Consider the following 6,000-nt stretch of genomic DNA (forward strand, 5'->3'; position numbering starts at 1 on the left):
GGCTCCTGAATAGCATTGGCAACAATACCCGGCAATCTATGGCTCCTGAATAGCAGTCGCAGAGATACAGCACCCACGGACTGGTGATCCGCCCTTGGATATAGCGCTCGCGTACGGTCAAAGCGTGAATGCATCAACCAATGAGGAAAATGTTCATGAACATATGCAACTGAATAAAATACCATGATGCCAATAATGAACCACATAACACAGCCCCAAACAGAAACTGACCCACAGGAAAATAACTCTTAATAACCTAATACTAACCTACCAAACAAGTATAAGTTTACAGAAAATTAGAATACATTACGCAAAGACGAAAAGTGGATCATATAAGACAAAATGGATAGAAAATATTTGCTTCCTGTCATTAATAAAATTAGGATTATTTCTTCAGGCTAGAATAATCTGCAATTTTATGACATGCCAGTTAGCTTCACATTTATATTTTTAATGCTCGGATAAAAGCGAAAAATCAGTGTGCTCCAACAGACGTAAATAGAAAAAACTAAATGTCTCTTCTCTAGATCAATCTGCAGACTTCAGGATAACATGCAGAGAAGCACCCAAAGTAAAAGCTGAAGACGCTGCTGCACCTGACAGAGTAAGCGCCAAAACACAGATTCACGTCAGCCAGGGATAAAATCCATCTATGTCCAATTTAAGTAACTATAATCAATTTATTTTGTTTGACATAGGAGACCAAAAGTTGTCCCTAAAAGTCAAAAATGTAAAAAATATAAACAAGGTTGACAAACACAGACAACTATAATAACTATTTTTACCCTCTCTTTTATCCTGTTATATTTTTTTTTATTTTATATAATATAATGCTTTTACATTTCTTCCATGTTTTGAGAAGTTTGGTTTTGTTCTTATGATTTTGTACTCTTTTTTTTTTTATTGCTCTTTTTTTTTCTTCTTTTAGCTCTGCGCCTATTGAAGGCCAACACCTTTACATAATCTTTAAACTGTTTATGCAGTAATTAACCTTCACCTTTGTTTACTTTATGATGTGAAAAAAGTTTGCCAAAACGAATACAAAATTAATTCTAGATTATTCTAGCCTACGTGAAAAAATAATCCTGATTTTATTCATATATGCTGAAACTGTTGCCCATAAACTAACAAGAGGACAGATGGGAGCAAGGGTTTTACTGGGATCGGAGATCCCCTTGCCGCACTTCCAGGTTTTGCCGATCGCCCAGCCTACACGTCCGGCGCCCACCTATTTAGTCTGACTCGCAGCACTATTGAATCATTTACTCAGATTGTTTCAGCGATTCGTTACTCCCGTTTGAGCTCATACTTACCTGATATTTCTGTGTACCGAACCTTAGTTTATGACCTTTCTTCTGATCCTCTCTACTCCTGACCTTGGACCTCAAGACTATCTCTTATTATAATTCTCTTAAAAGGTAAAATAAATTGTACCAAAATCAGTCTCCTCTAAAATAAATTGACTTTAGTGAATATTTCCCAAGTGGAATTAACTGAATTTCTTTTTTAATAATTTTATTTCTAATTTCTTAAGAATCTTTTGGCAATATAAAATTGCCAAATTCTATGAAATTGTGAATACACCTTGAATATTCTGTGCAATTTTGGGCACCTGTTCTAAAAAAGGATATTATGGCACTAGAAAAAGTGCAGAGACGGGCTACAAAATTGATAAAAGAGATTTATAAAAGAGTTTTAGTTATAAAAAGAGGTTTAAAAATGTAAATCTCTTTAGTTTGGAAAAACAGCATCTCATATACAGATATATTTAGGGCCAATACAAACCATAAGGTACATTTACCAACAGAAAGTACACCCAAAAAATTAATACAATGTTCCACTACATTTGTGATATACTTATTACAATGTGGTTGTGGAGCCCAATACATCGGCCGAACCACACAAAGATTAACGGAACACTTCTACAATATCAGAAACAACAAAACTGAACACAGCGTCCAAAACACTGTAACTCATGTCCACATTTCGCTTTGGAAAACGTCTTGGCTACTGGTATATACACAGTGGAAAGAAATTGGAGAGGAGGAAACAGGTCAATGGAACTCAACAAAAAGAAGCATAATGGATATATAATCTTAAAACACTCAAGCAAGGCCTTGATCTAAATATTGACCTTATTAGATGGGTCAGATTTGTATTGGGTTTCCTTCTTTGTTCTTTTTCCTCTCTCCTATATAATGTATAAAAGTATGTCATAAGTCCAAATGTATCCAAACTCATATTTCTAGTTACAGAACCAGATTCTATTGAGTGGATGTCATATTTTATATTATAACTTTTTATTTTATGACATATACATTGTACAGGTTTCTTTATCATGACTTGGATTTATTTTATATATTTTTTATATGTATATGTATTTTCTTATACATAATTTTTGTTATATTCAGGAACTTTTCTATATCAGTCTGGATATTAGTGTGTGGAAGATTATTCAGATCAGAATATCAGTCTGGATATTAGTGTGTGGAAGATTATTCAGTCTGGATATTAGTGTGTGGAAGATTATTCAGATTAGAATAAGATTTATTAAATATTTGGCCAATGCATTCAAGAAACAAAAAGCATTCTATTATTACCTACTATTTTATAGATTTGTTTATTTGCAACTTCTCTTCTTAGTTTATTCTTAAGAATCTTATCAGCTTCGTTATTTTTGTAATACAATTTTTTTAAGGATTCTAGATTCATGTTCATTCTTTCCTTGTTTAAATTATTATTGTTGTTTTTTTTTTGTTTTGTTTTGAGTCTTGATCCATATGGTTAACTAAATAAACTTTTTTCTTGTTATTTTTTTTGTCCAGTGTGTTACTTGAAGGAAACAGATCTCTATTTTTCCCTTTCCCAGTAGGTCTCTCAACATTGCACACTTAGAGCAAGAATTAAAACCTTGAGTGTTTAACCCCTTAAGGACACATGACATGTGTGACATGTCATGATTCCCTTTTATTCCAGAAGTTTGGTCCTTAAGGGGTTAAAGAAAGAAATGTAACCATCTAAAATAATATTCTAGATTAATATATGCCCTTTACACAAATACAAACAACTTTAAAACAGAGAAATATTAATTGCTTATAAGGTGTTTACAAAACAACAAAAAAGCCACTATGGTCAACCCATAGACCAATAATGGATAAGTGTTTATATTAAAAACACTAAAATTAGAGCACAAGCTCAAAGATGACAGTCCAACAAGAGGATAATTTACAATTTCCTCTCTGACCCTTCCCAGTCACCCTTCAAAAATGAAGGTAGAAAAAGGAGGAAAAAATAACTAAATAAATCAAGTCAAACTAAATTATATACATTCTATTATTTTTTTCCAATAATTTTATCAATTTCCAACAATGAGATTATATAACCTTTTCTGTATACTAGACATATTTTTATAACTTTTCAATATGGAAACCTAATAAGTGAATTGTGATTTGCATATACCTAGTTCCATAATATGAAGCGAACTTGCACATCTGTATGATAGTTATCTACTTTTCCAATCACAAGTTACCTATTTTTCCGCAAGTTAATCTTTACATTTTACGTGAAATTGATTCCCCCCAATCCCACCACCACCTTCATCAAACTAGTGCCTTTGTATGTAGTGGTTTACTTAGTCTTAGGATACTTTAAATCCTAAATATTAGATTTATCTACTAGGATCAATTGACCATTCATTAAAATAAAAACGATTATTAATAAAAAAAATTTAAAAATAAACAAAATAGTGAATCAAGTGTAACTCAATTATATACATTATATTCTTCTGTCACGTATTCATCCAAACATAAAAATGTGGTTAATGGCATTTACTGTCCTGACAGGAAAAGTTGTGCCGAACAGCAATCATGCACATGGAAACCTGGTAATTACTTTTGGGGTCAAAGGCCAATCAAATCCACAGGAAGGTTTGTGCTGAGCAGCAATCAAGCACATGTAAAACTGGTAATTGCCTTTGGGGTCAAAGGCTCGTTACAGCCAATTGGATCTACATGAGGGGTATTTAAACCTAGCTCTTCTCTTGCTCATTGCCCTGTCATGGTTTCATGCCTATGGTTATCCGAGAGTGCGTGCCTGATCTTGATTTTCTGGTATTTGATTTTGTTTGGACTTCCCTGATATCTGGTATCCTTGACTTTTGATTGAGTCTGATTCTGTGTCCCTGACCTCGGCAAGTATTTTGACTATTCTTGGAGACGTTAAGTCCGGCCATTCTAAGGTCCGTTTATACGTTATCCTTAGTCCTAGGTGTGACACAGTACTGCGTGCTGGATCTTCTAGGAATCCTGACATCATCTTCTCGATGTTTCACTGTTCATACAATCGAATTGTATAACCCTTTCTGTATGTTGGAGATCTTTTGATAACCTTAAAAGGATTGTGCACATCATTATTCAAACACCATTTCGATAGAAATGTATTTGCTTAATTGTCAAATTATGTTTAACTTTTAAATTCTTATATCAAAATTAGAACCAATTTATTTGCTTTATCTAGTGCCTTTATATGATGTATATTTACATATCCATTCCATATGGTAATTAGCTCTTAATTTAGTTGGGGAAAAAAACCAAAACAAACTCTAAAACAAATTACGCTTTAAATTGAGTAAATTAGAGAAGTTAGGTTATTAATATCACTTATTAATGTTATCATGTTATGGGCAAATGCAAATATTGTATTTCTCAATCTGTGTACTTTGTCTTTGAGAAATATTGCAAACGGACATGGTGTTAGAAATGGAACATATTGTTTTTCATACATGTTTCTTTAAGCAATAACCTTTTACCTACCTTCAGTGCATAATATGTTTACGCCATTTTGTCCCAGACAAAATACAATAACAATAATGCATAAACAAGCTTCAAGACTATGCGACGACTCTTTCAATACATAATATACTGCGGTAACCCTAAATAGATAAAGATGTTCAGACTTTAAGATGCCATCTTTTGCCAAGTTAAGGGAGGTCCTAAAATGAAGTAAAAGAAGTGTTACTTTTTCATATATGAACTACAGTAACCCTAAAATGAAGACACCTTAGGTATAAATATGTGTACCTTTTAAATGTTAACACAAAGAGGAGAGATTTGGAGACAGACGCTCCATCTTATAATGACAGAGAGGCTGACATGATGACATGTTCAGGAGGGTGTGTTAATCTTTTAATGATATTTGCAAGCATGTAGTTTAATCTTATAAACTCTGCTATAAATTATTGTAATGGATTTTATATGTCTATATTTATAATTTTATATAATAAATATCTAAAAGACAAAACTTTATTGCTTCCAAGACAATCCTTATTTTATATTGTATTCTCAATTATTTAGATATTTTAAATAGAGGATTTCTTACTAACTCTATAAAATTATGGCTAAGATATCTGTATGGCTAGCCCTCCTTAAAAAAAAAAAAAAAAGTTCAATGCTTTAAGACGTTATAATGGTAAATAGGGGAACCAGCTGCGGTTACATTAGTGCTTCTGGTCTGTAGTAATTTGGTGAGACCTAGAATATTTTAAATGAAATCAATTCACTAAATGCATAATGTAAGTAGCTATTCAGAAAATAAACTTTTACAAATCTTCTTTCAAAGTAATTAAGTTCTTCAACCAGTCATCTGCTTTGATTGGTGTGTCAAAGGGTAGAAATCTGGCCTCAAACGATATCAACTACTTAGTGGAAAACTGACATCTATATTTACTACTGTGAGATCTTAGAATAGTTGTTACCAATAAAATGACCACCTTCTAGATCAGGCTTCCCCAAACTCCAGCCCTCCAGATGTTGCTGAACTACAACTCCCATGATTCTTTGAATGAAATAGGCTGAGAATCATGGGAGTTGTAGTTCAGCAACATCTGGAGGGCCAGAGTTTGAGGAAGCCTGTTCTAGATCTTATTATCCAAGCTAGATCTGGTGAACTGTTCCCCTATGGACTTTTTATCTATTGGAGCATTTTTCGGTTTCCGTAAATGGT

The sequence above is a fragment of the Pelobates fuscus genome, chromosome 3 (assembly GCF_036172605.1).
Source record: "Pelobates fuscus isolate aPelFus1 chromosome 3, aPelFus1.pri, whole genome shotgun sequence".
In the NCBI taxonomy this organism is placed as follows: Eukaryota; Metazoa; Chordata; class Amphibia; order Anura; family Pelobatidae; genus Pelobates; species Pelobates fuscus.